The sequence below is a fragment of the Varroa jacobsoni genome, unplaced genomic scaffold (assembly GCF_002532875.2).
Source record: "Varroa jacobsoni isolate VJ856 unplaced genomic scaffold, vjacob_1.0 scaffold_1104, whole genome shotgun sequence".
Taxonomy (NCBI): domain Eukaryota; kingdom Metazoa; phylum Arthropoda; class Arachnida; order Mesostigmata; family Varroidae; genus Varroa; species Varroa jacobsoni.
The window spans coordinates 379,447-396,033 of record NW_019214006.1 but is presented as its reverse complement, the minus strand read 5'-3'; the positions used below and the strand labels follow the sequence as shown (position 1 = coordinate 396,033).

The following is a 16,587-nucleotide window of genomic DNA, read 5'->3' as shown; positions in this document are numbered from 1 at the left end:
ATAGATGTGAAATGCACACTTTCAAACTGGCAAAATACAACCTTTTATATTTCGGACAGTGTCAACAATGCATCATACATGTGCCTCTCTGAAGTATACAAAGGCGTTAGCAAAGTCACCGATGCGATTTGTAATTAGTCTGATAAGAAAGACCCGTTCAGTACATTCACAGACATTGTCTGGGTGACCAAGAAACCCAACGGACCTGACCAGCCGGGAGGGAATACTGGAAAAATATAGTGGAACACGCAACAGATCATCAAGTTACAAACTCGGTATCAGCGGATCGTCGTATTTTGAGCTTTTTAAATGGAAGAGTTACATTTGAGCATTAATACATGTTATCAGTGAAAACTGGCGCTTGGAAAAGGATGCACATTTCCCAGCTAAGACTATTTGGAGCTATGAAGCCATACTAAAATTAAGCGGCCAAATGAATCAATATGATTCCCGTTGTCTCTGAGCAAATCCATCTGTTACACAGAAAAACAATGTAAATTTACCAGAAGTTACTATTCTTCTTCGACAGTGTAGCAACTGATGCCAGTTGAATTTATTGCATTATGGGGTATTTTAGTGATAAGAGCAAGTTCTGTCACCGCGATGTAAGGGCGTATCTGGATAAGAATCTTCAAAACATATGGGTTGAACGAAGAGATCCAACAGAATACCCCGCTCGTTCCCTAGACCTGACGCCAATGAAACGTTCAGAAGCCATAATTGAGCCACAGGGCGTCATAACGCCGAAGTAAACGTTTACTGAATTGTATGAATAGAGAAACGTATTTACTATAACAGTAATGATTCTGAACGTTTTATCTAGATGTACGGGCAGTTCAACTACAATATGTTGGTATGTGATAGTCATGCGAACACTTTTTTTTTTACAAGAACCTGTATTATATATTCTGCATATCTACGTGTATCAGCTATGTACATCCTGTGCGCATGTATGTATATGTGCCATAGGGATCAAACAACACGTAAAAAAATATATATTTCAGTATGCAGATGAATGATGTATGATATGGCGTGACTAGCTGACGATTTCCAATGAGTGTACTGTTTTGAACACGACTTTCAATTACATGAGCGGAAAGTCGGCTTGCTATCAGGAAAGTGCTAGCGATCCGAGATTTCAGAGGCCGACAGATCAACGCCGATAAATAAATAACACATGCGAAAGTCGCCATGTTCTGCCTAAACGCTACGATCGAAAACCATCGTTAAATAACGCGAATACATTATAGTTGTTCACACATCAGCTTCTTACAGATGGACGTGTCTGGTGGATATTATTACTACTGCTAGTGCAGCTTCATTAATCTATTTATGAACTTTTTTTTATTTATGCACAAATTCTCTATTGGTATGTGAGGCTCCTATAGGGAGAACACGTTTGTTGATCTTTCTTATTGCTTTGAACTGCAATAGGCGCAACCCACTGTTCCTACAAACCGCGAAGACGCCAATTGGCATTTCGTTTTAGAAATTACAATGCACATTGACCTACCTAAAATGAAGCCATCATGGAATTCGATAATAAAAGCAGTAATGGGCTACGAGCTCTTTGCGCATGATAAAGTTGACGGTAAGTTGTGGCAGAAAAATCGTTGCGCTTGATATTTCGCGGCTCCGGATGCGCAACGGAACAGAATAAGAGATTACTCCAATACAGCCCATACGATTGTTCAAGCATAGCAGTTGGCAGCGAACAGAACCACCTTCTATAAGCATAAGTGGTCCTTGAAGTTCTATACTGCTGAAGCTTGTAGTCAAATGTTTATAGGTCTATCTATCGTAAAAGTAACACCAATAGAAGAACAAAACATGATCGTTTGCTCCTTAGGTACGTAAGTTACGTTTGTTAACGACACCTCTTTCCGACCAATTTTATCGAACGTAAAGCTCTTCGAATAAACTTTTCTAGCAAAATTCATGTCGTTAAGTTACATTCAAAATTAGAAACAGCGTCTCCAATATCCTTTAAATACATATTTTCAAATTTAAATGGAGATACTTTGAATGGTCGAGCGCTGCCTCCTCCATCTGTAGGTCGTGTCACCTTTAAGTGACGCGAGACATTTATGCCAACTGTGTACAATAGCACGCCAAGTCGATTCTGCAGAGCCAAACATCGCCACGTTACTCCCGAAACTATCACAGCGGTATAGCAAAATCATTTGTTATGTTGGCAAGGCTTAGATGAGCCCTTACGGCTTTTCTGTACCCATAGGTCACCTTAGAAAGCTGTAACCTGTTGATACGAATTACCCTGTACCTCGTAAATTTAGCTAGATAAGATGACTAATCTTTGAGTAATGAGTTTTTAATAGAGCCAGTTTGCCTGCTAATAGAAATTTGTGCTTGGAGATTTCCCATAATTATATATATTTCGGTTGGAGAATATAGCCAGTTCTAATTAGAATCTCTCTGATTAGATTAGCTCTGACTCTGCAGATGCTCAGCAAGCTGTTGGTCTATAACCTCAAGTATAAATGTTGTTGTTAAAAGTTGTTAGTGTTAATAAAAGTGTTATAGGTTATCCTCGAGTGTCTTCGATAACGAGTCCTTTTCCACCGAGCCATTACTAGAAAATTGGGTTTCACATTGCTCAACTGTGCTGGCCGTTCGGCAACGGCTACAAATTCCACTAACCGATGGCGAAGTCTGAGGAGTCAACGGGCGCGAGACTAAAAACAAGAGAATACGTTGGAAGGCGACGAAGAGCAAACAGGCAAATATTGATTAAATTCAATTTAGACGCAGTTAAGAACAGACTGAAATAGCAACCCTTTTCTTCCTGTAATCCCTTCTTCGATTTTTCCTGTTCCTGTCATACGTGGCGACCAGCGAAAGTTCTGCAAGAAGCCAGTTGACAATGATGCCGATAAAGCGAGAGTCTTTCCGCCGGAAGCCGGAGTCAGCCGGAATCTCGAGGTCTCCAGGCAGGGTACGGACGAAGCCCACTGGGCTTGCAGCAAACGGAGTTCCTCTGTGTCACAATTCATATATCAGCATGCGTACCATAAATATAAAGATACGTAGGCATATATACGTATATATGCCTACGCATCTTTCTCGCATACACCATTCATCGTAGCGCTCTGAAGGCCAGAAGGCTAGCTAAGTTTCTTCGATTCGTCTCTACAAGTTTCTCGGTTGCTCATATCCGTAAATAATGTCCCTTCGCCATTCTGTACTGGAGAGCTTTGCCATCGACTACAGTTGTTTTTTTTACTTCAAATTAGTTATACATCGGCCTTTAGTGAAGCCTAAAAGGGGCCAGCTATAGAGTAACGCAGTTGATTAGATTCGCCCTTATGGGCGACAGTTTGTTGTCTCGCTGGTATTCGTTCAATAGCTTTTGCGTAACGACGCCGTAAATCACCTCGGATATAGAACACTTTAAATTAGTTTGTATAGGACACAACAAGCGATTGGCATGCCGTTTGTTTGAATCTGCTCTTGTTTGCTGTATATACTACTCTACATATGATCTGCCATTGCTATACGGTCGTCGGTAGATTTCGGTACTCTTTATTCGAAATAGATTAGAGCCGACATAGGTCGATAGCCACCAAGTCTTAGTTGAATTGTTCTTTCCTCGACCTCTCGTGGCCTCATCCAGATCATTCTCATAGTTTATATATCTGCAATGTTTAGAAACGATGTTTATATTTTTGTTTGACGAAACAAGCCATTTGCTTGACACTCATACACACAACCAACGGTACTTAACTATCTATCTGACGCTAGAAAACAAATACCGCTGCATGGCAGATTGTTTGCGAATCGCTAAAACGAGCCTATGGCGTGCGACCTACCTGCAAACCCAACGTATTTTGGCCTAGATGCGTCGCCCTCCACCCAAATGCTCTCTCTGTCTTTCACTGATTGCGCACGCTCGTCTAGTTGTGATGGGATTGCCCACTGTAGTGGGTTTTGTAGCGGTAAAAGTAACTTTATCGTCTTATACTCTCGTTATCTGCATTTTGAAACTGAGATTAATACTAGAAGGAGTTACACAGCTTAGTGAACAGAGAACTTACGTTAATAAAACCGTGGAGTGCTAACATTCATTTTACCATTAAAAATTGAAATTTATGACAAAAAATGTCCCAGCAGGTATAATCCCGATAAACGGGTCACCATGTGAGAACATTATTTCGACGAAATAGATAAGCACATGCTTGTGTTTGCTAGTTTAAACTTAATATACATTTCAAATTACTAGACTGACATTATTGGTAGTAAAAAATTTAACAATTATTGCGCATTTCCAACAGCAGTACAATGGAATTACGGCCGACAGTTCAGGGCTACCTTCGTAAAGCTAAATAATAACACCAAAGTGGTAAGGCGCTAATGAACCTTAAAACGACTTTCAACAACTAACATTTCTTCAACACAGTCCGGCATCTCGATAAAATTTGGCTAGTTAGTTTTTTTTCACTAGTTTTTTTGTTGATATGGCAACAAGTCCTAGAAATAACGTCTGCTATACGTAAAATACGTTTGATACCGACAAAAGTAAAACAGATCCTCAAGGAATACTATTTTTAATATTTTGCTAGCGGTTGAAAAGAATTCAAAGTGTAGATTTGCAACTGTACAGATAATAGAAAGTCTCATGTAATTTCATTAAAAAACAAAACTAGCATCTGGTTAATTGACATTCTTCATTATTTGACTTGTAAACGCCAGCGACCTTCGGTCAATTGACTTTTAGTGAGTCCTTCTCAGTACTACACTTTTCAGAACCACGTACTCCCTGGTGAGATATCATGCCTTACGGTCATATCTGCTTTACCAAAAGCTTTGTTTCTTGGGCTTTATTTCTCTTCAAGGATTGCGTAAATGCGTGTTCCGACGACCGAGTCGGCAGCAAACTACGTTTGCTTGTTCGTTCTCTCCTTTTCGACGAGGGGCTCTTGCCTGTCGTTTGGTGTCGTCGCCATGTCCTTTCGAAGTAAACGGAAAGCTACTGCAGGCGCAATTCCTCGCGTGATAGCGACGAGCTGCATTTGAGTGTATATGTATGTGTATAGAAGGTGCTGTGAGGTAGTCGAATGTGCACACACGAGCCAACGAGAGAAAGAGACAAAGAAGAACAAAGGTCGGAGTATGCACGTACGCAAAGCGCCTGGTGATGTTGGCAACAATGATGTTGGAAGCAGAGATTGTAACGATCCTGTTGTTTGCTGGGGCCGCTAAATACCGAGAATATGGTGGGTTTAGCTGGCTCTCTGAAAAAGTACACTATGGTTAAAGCATACTGTCATCCAGCCCAGTTACTACCCTCCAGCAGCAGCAGCTGACGGATAAAGTGCGGCCAGGAGAGATAAGCCAAAATATCCTGTAAGGGTCTTTTTTTGTTATTTTCCTTTGTTGTTATTATAATTTTGGCTACTCCGGTCGTTGCTACTGTCGCCGCAAAGCGCTGAGTGAGAAAAAAGTGAAGGAACTCTAGAGTAAAGGCAAAAAAGGAAGACAACAACGGTATTTAACAGAAAAATAGGTTTTACTTGTACCGTTCACGCCTGGTGGCCGTAACGACGGTAACGCAATAACCAGCCCACTGCTTACAACGCATTCCTCTTCTGCTGAAGTCCCTTTTGTAGTAGAACGATACTGCAAACTGCAGGACTAGTGCAGTTTGCAGTATCGTTCCTAAATATCAGGAGTCGTAGACGCACGAGCTCCTCGTTTGAATTCAATGTCGGACCCATAATCGCAGCTGTATGGCCGTCCGGTCTGCTTGGCTGTCTATCCAGCTATAATCAATGGCTCACATCGTTCTCAAACGCACTATAGTAAAAATAGTACCGAATAATGATAATGACGACAATGCCACGCGAATGCCGCTGAGATTAGCCAACATAGTTCTCATATGTACACCGATCACGGCGCCAGCCGGGGTCATTGTTGTCGCAGACGAAAGTTGTCTGCCGTTACCACCTAACTTCGCCATTGCATACTTTAGCTAGATGGGACAGATCGGACGAGCGCCCTCAGTCAGCGATCAGCCGCTGACTAAACAGCGATGGGCCAACATCAATGCAGTATATGCACATGAGCAGCTGCTAATCCTGCGTAATATACGACGGGGCGGATTAGTAACAACTGAATCAAGTATCTATTATATTACACATACAATGCGATATAGAACGAGATGCAACAAAACTGCTTCTTCTGTTTGGTTACACTGAACTTCGCCAGTTCGTTTTTATCCGTAAATTCAACTGATACTAGCCATATCCGACCCTTTAGCCAATTTTATATTGGATATAGTATGAACATAACCGACAGCCTTTGTTGTTGTTGGACGCCTGAAGACGTGTACCTTTCCATGATTGGGGAGTTTGAAATTTGGGAAACAGTTCGACCAGCTTCATAGACGCATTCTTGAACTTGACATACGACAGGAAGCTTACACCTATTTTTTTTGTTTCGGATCTTGGGTACAGCTGCAGAGCCTTCAAAGGGTTTGTTTGCACTAAAGAAAGAATCGGGCTGGGTTTCGATCTAATTTTATGCTATTCCGACATTGCGTTCCGCGTGTTCGGCTGAAAGGCCTCGTACGCTTGTAGGGAAAATTTATAATGGCTACATCTAACCGGCCACACCGGAAACCGTTTTAATCTTTTGGATAGGATGAGTTGACTACTATCGCCAATTCTCTAGGCGCCGAACACGAAAATTCTGCTTCCTTTAATCAATGCTTATCGCATGGGTGTTTGAAAGCATGGCAGTTTTTTTGTGAAGAAATGCGCTCCTGAACCACTTTGGCATCACTAACTGCTCTACGATGAAAACAAGCTATGGGCCCTTGCAAGTGTGATCCCCGCCAGGACGACAGTCATTTCCGCCCGTTGGAGCGGGTTTACATTTCAAGCAAATTCATCGATGACGGGAACACAACCTGAATTCTTTTAGTAACCTGGACATCCTACACCGTCTATCACCTCATTGTTTGTGAGTGGAGCACGCAAAATCATAAAAAATTTTCATGGCTTCAAATGGGCCTCGTAAAATGGATGTGATAGATTTTTTCAAGCTGTTTTAGCTGTTCTTTCTATTCGATTTGAATCGAATCCGTAAAGATCGCCGAAAGATATAAATACGGATACGTGCGAGCTAGCCACCCCGTCGGACGGGTAGAAGGTAACGATTCTTTGCATTTGCTGTCAATATCTGTGCCCGTGTCTGACGGGCAATGCTAACACGCGTAGTATTTTTCTTTCTGGCCAATTGTTTATTGTTAACTATTAGCCAGCTTCAGCGTATGTATAAACAGCTAAGAAGTAACGAAAGAATATCCTACTGGGTTTTACGAAGCGATATATTGAATAGACGGTAATTCTATGCTACAAGGGGCCACGTCTATAACTTCCACGATCTCAGTTTAAATCTTCACAAGAATCGAATTTCTATCATGACTTGAATCAAAGTATCTCTGCGTCTTCAACTACTGTTCGCTACTAGCCAAGCCGCTAAAGACTCAAACAATATAAACTGCACGTAAGTGTTTGATGCCCATTTTACAAACCGTTCATACGACTTGAAAAAGTCCTATAGATTTGAGCAAGGGAGCTTATTTTCTCGGTGACTTTAGCTGAATTATCATATCTCTTCTGTAATCAGTTTGTCACAATAACGCCACTGTTTCACTATCGTTTGAAATGTCCTACAAGATTAGCTATTTCTGCGTGCATAAGCGGGTTTACACATACACGTGCAAATCCTATTGTAGTTAGTAACAATGTTCCAATCGACACAGTCACTCATTCATTCAAAAACGCAGACTACCCTTGTTGGATCCATCAACGACGCTCAACCAAGAACGGCCTATTTTCTAGACGTTCTTCGTACATATGTATATACGTTTTGATACACTGACAGCTCTTCTTCACACTACGGCATCATCATAAAGTTGCATTGAGAGGGTATTGCGTCATACTTAACACGGAAGTTGAGTTGTATTGTAAACTACTATTAATGATTGACACCCTAAGAACGTAATTGTCACGTTACATTTAAAGTAGAGAGTAGTTCTCCTCTTGGCGAGCAAATCCCAGTCATCGATTTGTTAATGGACTATTTTAGAGCACGAAAAACAGATTTTGTTTACTCTAGGCTCTGGAGCACGTAGAAAATAAGCACGATCGCCTATAGTTCTTCACAAATGAGAAAAAACGAAATATCTATATTATGTTTTTCAACTGTGGTTGATATATAATGAGCTAAGCCTAATGAGAGCTTCCCTCTTCATACCTGTAGTTGTTCTGTGATTCTTGCTCACTCATGTCATACACCTTTCACCGCACCATGTGCACTGTGTTCTCCGGCAGAGCAAACACACCCCACGGGTCAGGAGCAGTAGTCAATATTTCTCATCTTTTTCGACCTAAGGTGCTCCCGGCGGATGGTTATTTTAGGTTTTCAACGAAATTTCGGGCCGATCAATCCATATGTCGAACTATCGCCGCCGCAAGGGCTATACTCACGCACCCCATGGCCAAATTGATCGCGGTCAACGAGCTGACGGTCGATTCACCGATTTCCGTCATAACCGCTGTTCCATAAGTATATCTGCCCTCTCGTCGAAATACATCTTTCATTAGGCTAGCCCACCTAGCTGCATATGGCTCAGACATTTTGAGCTACATTTACATACCATGACAAGACACGTGTGTTTACGAAAAAGTATATACCTACACGCAGAGCAATTTATTTACGTATGGGCATTTATGCGAATTGTGGTAAATATCGTGACAAATATATTTATACGCTGCAATTTATGCTGCAGACGAGATTTTCAATGTCGTACTAAATTGACGATTTATGTAATGGTAATGGTTTAAGTAATAAATTAAAGATGTCCTGAGTTTGTCCAGGATTTGTGTAACTAAACAACGCCTAGATATTGTATACCCTTTGGCGCTCTATACTGTGCGCCGGCTGCCTGAATTATATATATATATATGTTGTATATTTGCTTTAAGCATCGTTTCTAACCTTGTGTCTGTCTTGAATGTCTCATAAAGCTGGCACATCGTATTTTCCATAGCACTTGTTCAATCAATAGACATTCTGTACAATATCCTTTCGGGCCATGTGCAGTCTTTAGTCTAGAAATCATTTGAGTTCAAATGGTCCGTTTTTAGACCAAAGCGCAGCCAAAATTTATGTTCGAAATAACCTTCTGCCGAGCAGCCTATTGTAAGTTTTACAACTTGCTATGAAGATGAATGAATTTTTCTTTTTAATGAAACGTTCTAGTCAGCATATGTTATGTATCAGTTTGAAAAGACTTTTTGCTGGGGCAATATCTAACATTCCACGCAGAGCCCTAGGTGACTCACCACATCTCGATTACGTACTGTACTTCGGCGTATAACTTATTTTGGAGATTAACTTACTGTGGTGAATATTTCTGTGCTTGAGCTGTAGTCACAAAGAAGTCGTATATACAAGATCACATGGCGACAAAAGATCATAGAGCATCAGGCGAAGCAAAGAGTCCCATTACGACTACTAGTTTACCATGCCGCGGGGCTTGCGCCGTTTACTATGCAAGCATGAATTTAAAATAAAAATTAAGGTTAGACCGTCATTACCGTACGTAATGAATACGTACATATGAAAAACGACTTACGTTAGCGTTACTATTTAGGCTTTTGCCTTAGTTCTTTAGTGAGAGATAGGGTAATACGCACGACTAAACACTCCGATTTTGATGTACGCGTGAAGCTCAATTCCGACGGCTGAACGAATGTGATCAGAGACGATGACAATGTTGGTTTTTCACTGACTACATTGTAATTATTTATGAGGTTATTCAGTCTTAAATACAGATGAGGGCGTTGCTATTATCGGGGAAGGCTTTACAGTATAACGATGCGTCAGCATATTAGGACTAAGCATTACTAAAATGAACGTTTTTCTATTTACCCTTAAATTTCAGATAAAAATGGAGAAATTTCACTTATATACAGGTACTATTGACTTCAGGTAAGTAAGATACAATATTTGAGTCTTTCTAAGCATCTAGGTCAATAGGAAGATACCTGTGAAATCGTGTAGATACATGCGAATCGTTCTGTCTTGGAATATTGGCGCGAACATGGGCATGCAATCTTGAAAGTTAAATAACTTTTAAGGAAAAAATGCGACATGAATGAAGATCACTTATTGTTGGGTCTTTTTGCACTAGACAAACCCTTACCAAGATCAAAAACTTTAGTCTAACTTAGGCCTACGTTATCGCCACTTTTTATGCGGTTCCTTAATAATTAGTTAGTGAACAAAGCATATTCATGAGGCAAATCCACAGAATCCAGATGTAGTTCACTGAAATGGTTGAAAAAACCATATTTAATACACTTTTTGTATAGATAATTAGATATTAGCGACCGTTCTTGGATAATCCAAATTAGCTTCAACGATTAGTCTTTTCGAGGTACTTTATACCCTTTTTGCACCTTTGGGGTTTCTGGCCTGTTATCAGCCCAAGACTTTTGTTGATGGTTGTTTTTTTTAGATAAAGGCTTAGAAACAGCCCATACGATACTTTCAAATTTTAGGTATATATATATATATATATCCAATATTAATGAAGTCATTCTATAGTACATGCAGAGAAACGCTGTACAAACGCATATGTAGGAAATCGGTAATGTTTACACAACATAAATAGCAAGGTAAGAAGTATAAAAAGCTAATGAACGTACCCGGAAGTTAATATTACGGTTTTCTGACGAAAATTCCTTTAGCATTTCCGCTGACCATTTTCCTTTCGTTCGGACCACTTTATCCTCGTCCTAATTGTATATTGTTCATGATCGTTGATAGTGTTTATCGCGTTTCTATTTCCCGTTCTTCTTTACTATCTGTGTTTAAAACGTCAATGTTAAGTGATGTCATGGTTATGTAAATTAATATAACTGTATCTAGACACGTGTTTTCCGTAAACGGCCCGTGACACAAAATGATGTTCGTAATACATGTTAATATAACGATGTAAAAAATCAGTCGCCTACATGGATCAGGCGTTATTGCTAGTGGCTATGGTTTAGCCCTTAAAAAATTATGACATATGCAGGAAGGCAAGGGCTACTTCAGCTTTGGCGGTGCAGGCCAAATAGCATTTGGTCAGAGGAATGATTAAACATTGAAAAATTAATTATTTAAAGATGGCGGAGTTGTTCACAACCAGTCTACGAACCAGTCTAATAAAATACGATGTAAAACGTTATGTAAGCGGCTAGAGCTAATTAGATTTCATTAAACTTCGGATAAATCTGGAAGATCTAAAAAAAGAACTGGGGTTTTGTGTTCCGGAGAAAAACTTCTGACGTTTAACAACACGTACCTTCCCGAAATACTTGAGCTTCGTTTTTACTAGAATTTCGAGTTCGCTTTTTTCGGGTTGTTTTTTTTTGTTGTTATTTGCCTCGTTTAATTACCCGAAGTTGGTCAATCGGAACGTTTGGCCCGTCAAATACGTACGTCGTTCCTTGTTACTTGTTAGCAGTTACTTGTTGGCTCCTTATAACTTCCATAATCGGAAATCCTTCGTTTTACACTATCGAAATTTAAAGTATCCTCGTTTTTCGTTAATGGTTCTTAATGTTTTCGTTATTTTAGACTGCTGCATTACAAACCACTTTGTCGAGAACGTTCGCCTTGCATTTTTTTACGCCATGCAGCGTCAACATTAACGCCAAACGCCAGCTTCTGTTCCATTTTTCTTCTCTCTTGCAAGTCGGGTAGTATATGAAAAGGGGCAAAGAGGCAAACAGCGATTTATATGCTTGGGACATTTCTGTGTATGTATCATAGTGAGCGGTGTTCCTGTATCATGCTAAACGAATGCTAGAGTAGGTCTCGAATGGTGGACAAATAATTTCGGTACCTTAAAGGTAATATTTTTATCAGCTATCATTATGTTTATAAATATACCTGTCGGTTCAGTTTCGCGTTTGCGAAAGATATGCTTTAAATTTGTTGCGTTCTGCTTTTTTCATTGAACGGAATTTGTCGATCACAACAAGGTGTTCAACAACGTTTGGCGGTCACTTTGCGTGAGGGATGGGGCAAAAGTAGGCTCGCAATAATGTATGAAAAAAGAGTACATTTACAATATTCTTTGTCATCTTCTTTTTCTGCTGCAGTCAGATTTGGCCTCAACTACGAATTTATTCTTTTCCTAATTACAAACCTATCTTTTCTATAACTTATGTCGGCCTACATGTAGTGCTAGATAATCGTGTTTACGGAAAATTTCTAGACGATCTACGCTTTAAGTTGCAAAAAATTTTGTTTCCATCTGTAATTCTCAGGATGTCACACCTTGTCATAATTGATTTAGCTGAGCGCAATTTTATGTTCTAAATATTAGTTTGTGAATAGATTGATTGACTCATTCCTGCCGTAACACATACATTTACACACATCCACGTTAGAATCCGTCTGCTTTGAAATATCCTTGTGTATTATTTTTTCCTAATATTTTTTCGTGTTATTTCTAAATAGTAAAAATACGTACATTGTATTTCTGTAACTTTTGTCAACAATGTATTTCATATGTGCTATCTTAAAAGAGACAGCAGGCTTGACGTATGTTTCACAACGAGCCACATTATGTTAATCGATCTGGGATGAGGCACCTTCTGAATATAGGAAATCGTTCTGCTTTATATTTGAGTTTCATGCCCCACGGTGGTTACGGTTCTGGCTAAGGCCATTACCCAAGCTCGGCGACTGTGATAGGATAGTCTTGCTTATTTAATTAATCATGTAAACTCAATCGGTGTTCCGTATGAAGAGTAATAGGTTTAAAATAGGGGAGAGCAAGAATCCTTAAGTTTCCCTAACGAGTATGCTGCCAGAGCTGTCATTCGTGTTCACCCGGAGAGCAAGCCATAACACCAATGGAAAAGGAACTCGTTTTAGATAGATGAGGTTGCAGCCATAGTAAAAAGTAGAAGCTTGTGCAGCACTAGTCGTCCGTCTGCTTGGACTGATATAACGTTTGCTACGCTCACCTTCGATAGCGTTCCCGCATGCTGGTCTCTGGCCTACTAACTTGCTTAATTTCCAGTTTGCACTTTAACTGCGTCTTTTTGATCGTATCAACTAGAGGCTTTTGTACTTCACGCCACTATCGATATAGATACGTGTAGCCCTGTGTCATTATTTCTGGATACCGGCTCCTGATGGAAGAGGCTTCAATCCTGTTGCTTAGAGCTGGCTTAATCAGCTTATCATGAGACGACATGTTTCAGTCCAACTGAAAGTGCAAGAATAACATATTAGTTTATATATATATATATATAATATGTATCGCTGCCAACCTTGATTAAAAGGACTGTTTTAACAAACTGTGCACTTATTCCGGCTCGTTCACACACACACACACACACACACACACACTACAGAAAAAATGCACTTCAATAAATTTAGTCGTTTATGCACAATGAATTTACAAACATTGTGTAATTGAGCAACTGGTTTAAACGATACGTTTTGCTGAAGCAAAATACAGTTATGGTGACAGGTGACCCAAACACGACGGCACCAATTAGGAGACAATTCGCTTTTTCGCAGCTGAAAGAAAAGCGATTCTGTGCTAGACGCCAGATCTAGCATTACCACCAGCGAAAAGAGTTCTGCAGTTGTCCGAAAGTTGCCCAAAGCATATACATAGTGTCACGACACTATAATAGTATATATGCAGATCCAAGAACCCATTACGCTGCAGCTTTTATTTGCTACCGCATCTTGCATAACAGAAATATTTTACCGTCCCTACTCTCTGTATGAACGGGTTAGTGATACTAATCCCTTCTAAAATTGCCGTAGGCATGTTAGCCGTCGAAAGTAGGATGAGGTAACCAGTCTTTTCATCCCTGACCCTATCCACACACACACACACACACACACACACGACCCACTTAGTCATATTCTATAAGCATTAACCATGCATGCTAAAGGTAAATTTTCAGATATATTGACCCTCAACAGTTCTCTCGATACGTTTAAATCCATCATGGCGCAGATGGCTAATACTGCAAGATGTATGTATAAATATTTTATAACAATTTGAACCTTACGTTACATTTCTCTGCGCTTATTTTACGTGTCATATACATATGGCTAGATTTATGGCAGAATTACATCTGAGTTACGTATGAACATTAAAATACAATATCCACACCTTTCTTACGGAGGAATTACCTGATCCCATTTCCGAAGCTCTGATATAGTAACCAACAAACAGATCGGCTAACACGAAGCCTTAATAACTCTTAAGCCAAAGCGACTTACACCCGCGGCACACCAGAAGCAGCCTTTTATGATTCCATGACATAAACCTGGTCGCTCGTAATTGACAAGGTGTATAGGTAAAAAACCAGTGACAAAAAAGCTCAAAATATCCGCCAAAAGGTACCTTATGAAGAGTCATCGTAGAAGGTACCTCAGGTTAGACTTTACAAAAAGTAAAAAATTTAACGCGCTTAACTGCATCCTCAGGGTTAATTTGACGTATGACGGACAATGGCCACTGCGAAAGTTATCCTAAAGGAAAGTAATGAACGTCATCTTTTTTTAGTGTGTTATTATCGTTACGGGCCCACGTGCAGTTGATGGCCTGTGTACAGTTGTTTTCAACAACATATCGCTTCAAGTGTTCTTCTATTAGACCTACTGTTAACCCGAAGAGGTCGATAATCATTTGCTTAGAAATATGGCAAATATCAAATGGTGTCCTGTTCGAGCGCCAAATACCCTTGCGCAAAAAAATGTAGTTCGAAGCGAAAGGCCAACAAGCTGACAACAGACGGCGTTGTTAGAATCTTCCCACTTTACTACTAGAGCTGAGCGAATGTTAGCAAGAGCTAAACAGACGGTCAGGATGTGAACAAGCATTTACTTAAAATCTCTAACACGCCTATCCTAAACAGCGCGCTTTAGGGCAAAGAAGTACGTAGACAGAGAGGGAAATATTACTTAACGCACCTTGGTTTCGCTGGCCTTCGGCCCATCCGCCTTCAGTGATTTACAGTACGCATCTGCGTTAATCATCTAAAATAGCGACCCACTTTTTCGACCAAGCTAAGCCAATCTATGGACAATTAACCTGAAGTAAGTCGCAGTGGTCATTTAAATCCCGAGTTATTATTGTCCGAGTGGCGAAAGGTGAAAACATGGTGGTTCGGGTACTGGCACACTTTATAAAGATAGCGGTGTATCCGAATGGAGTATTGCCTGAGATGTGTGCATACTGCACCATGCTGTGTTCCTTAAATTACAAATGACAGCTCTCGGCACTTCATGTAACCGCAAAACGTCAAGCTTTAGGAACCTCAAAACGTTTACGTATTTGATCCCTAAAAAATCGCACATGCGTAAAAGGGATTAGTAGCATATTCCTCTGAGAACCTTCATTTGCCATGGTTGTCCTGCGTCATTTCCACAAAACTGATAAGAAATACTGATGAGAATTTATAATTGCAATTTATTTCCTAAGGTAATAGCATAATATCAATCATTATCATATTTGATGAGAAACATGATGATATTTTATCAGCTAAGAAGTTAAATACACCCCAATATACTATGAAGATTAACCGGCTGAGTTTGTTCCTGAGTCTCCAAACTCAATATATTCTGATGCCTCATTAAACAGTTTTGTTCCTAAAGTAAGAGGCAGAAACAATGAAGTTTGCTTTGAGATAAGGCAAACAAGATCTATTGTTAGCGGGATAGATCACATGACACCACGTCTCCTTTCGTTTTCACAATCAAAATTTGTCGGCAGCAGCTGAAGTTCGTGAAGGCGTGGCTGAGTGCCGTCTTCAAGTGCATTTTGCTTTGTATTAGAACTCTGGCATCATTGCAGATACCAGCAATTGCCCCGTGCGCCTACCAACCCCCATTATCACACCTCTTTCCTTCCTTCGTTCCTAGTTTTCCTTCGTCCGTCCTCATATTCAGTGAGAAGGCAGCAAGATCCTGCTAGCGACGGTCAACCATCAAATAGAATTGCATAGCATGAATTCACTGTGTCAGTCTATGTGTGTGTCAGCCTGTGTGAGCCGCCAGCTAGATGGGAACTCTGAAAGCTTGATGGGGTACCACTGTATAGGTCGGATGTCCGATAGCGTGCGTATTATGTATAGCGCATCCGACTCAGCTTGTTCGAGTCTCTAGATGTCTGAGTTTGGAGGCCGAACCAACCAACCAACGAACGATCTGCAGAAGTCTCTCTTCGTCACTCTTGCCGGCGTCTGCTCTAACAAACACGTTTTCATAGCAGCAGTCTGGTTCTACAGGGCAACTAACGTGACAATCTGTTTCTCGTTGGCCCGCTCCGACGCAAGAGTCTCTGATCAGCTCCTAGGTGATGCAGGTGTGGTGTTGGCGGACGAAGCGAAACGTGACAGCCAGAAGGCGCAACAACAGCCTCCTCCCAAGAGCCCCAACGAAACGAGTGGAAAATGGTGACAGTTAGCTTCGCTTCACCCTTTACCGGTCAGGAGGATGGCACGTCATCATCAGCATCATCACTATTGTTAC

The 16,587-nt window shown here is 40.5% G+C and overlaps 1 protein-coding gene across 1 annotated transcript in view; it reads right to left on the bottom strand.

The window, feature by feature from the left end:
- The window catches only part of LOC147752652 (NACHT and WD repeat domain-containing protein 2), a 147,257-nt gene that overhangs the window by 95,918 nt on the left and 34,752 nt on the right, over positions 1-16,587 (bottom strand). The window contains exon 4 of the mRNA XM_086970972.1: positions 13,053-13,297. The gene's annotated coding sequence lies outside the window, so the exon portion shown is untranslated. The remainder of the gene's footprint in view (positions 1-13,052; positions 13,298-16,587) is intronic.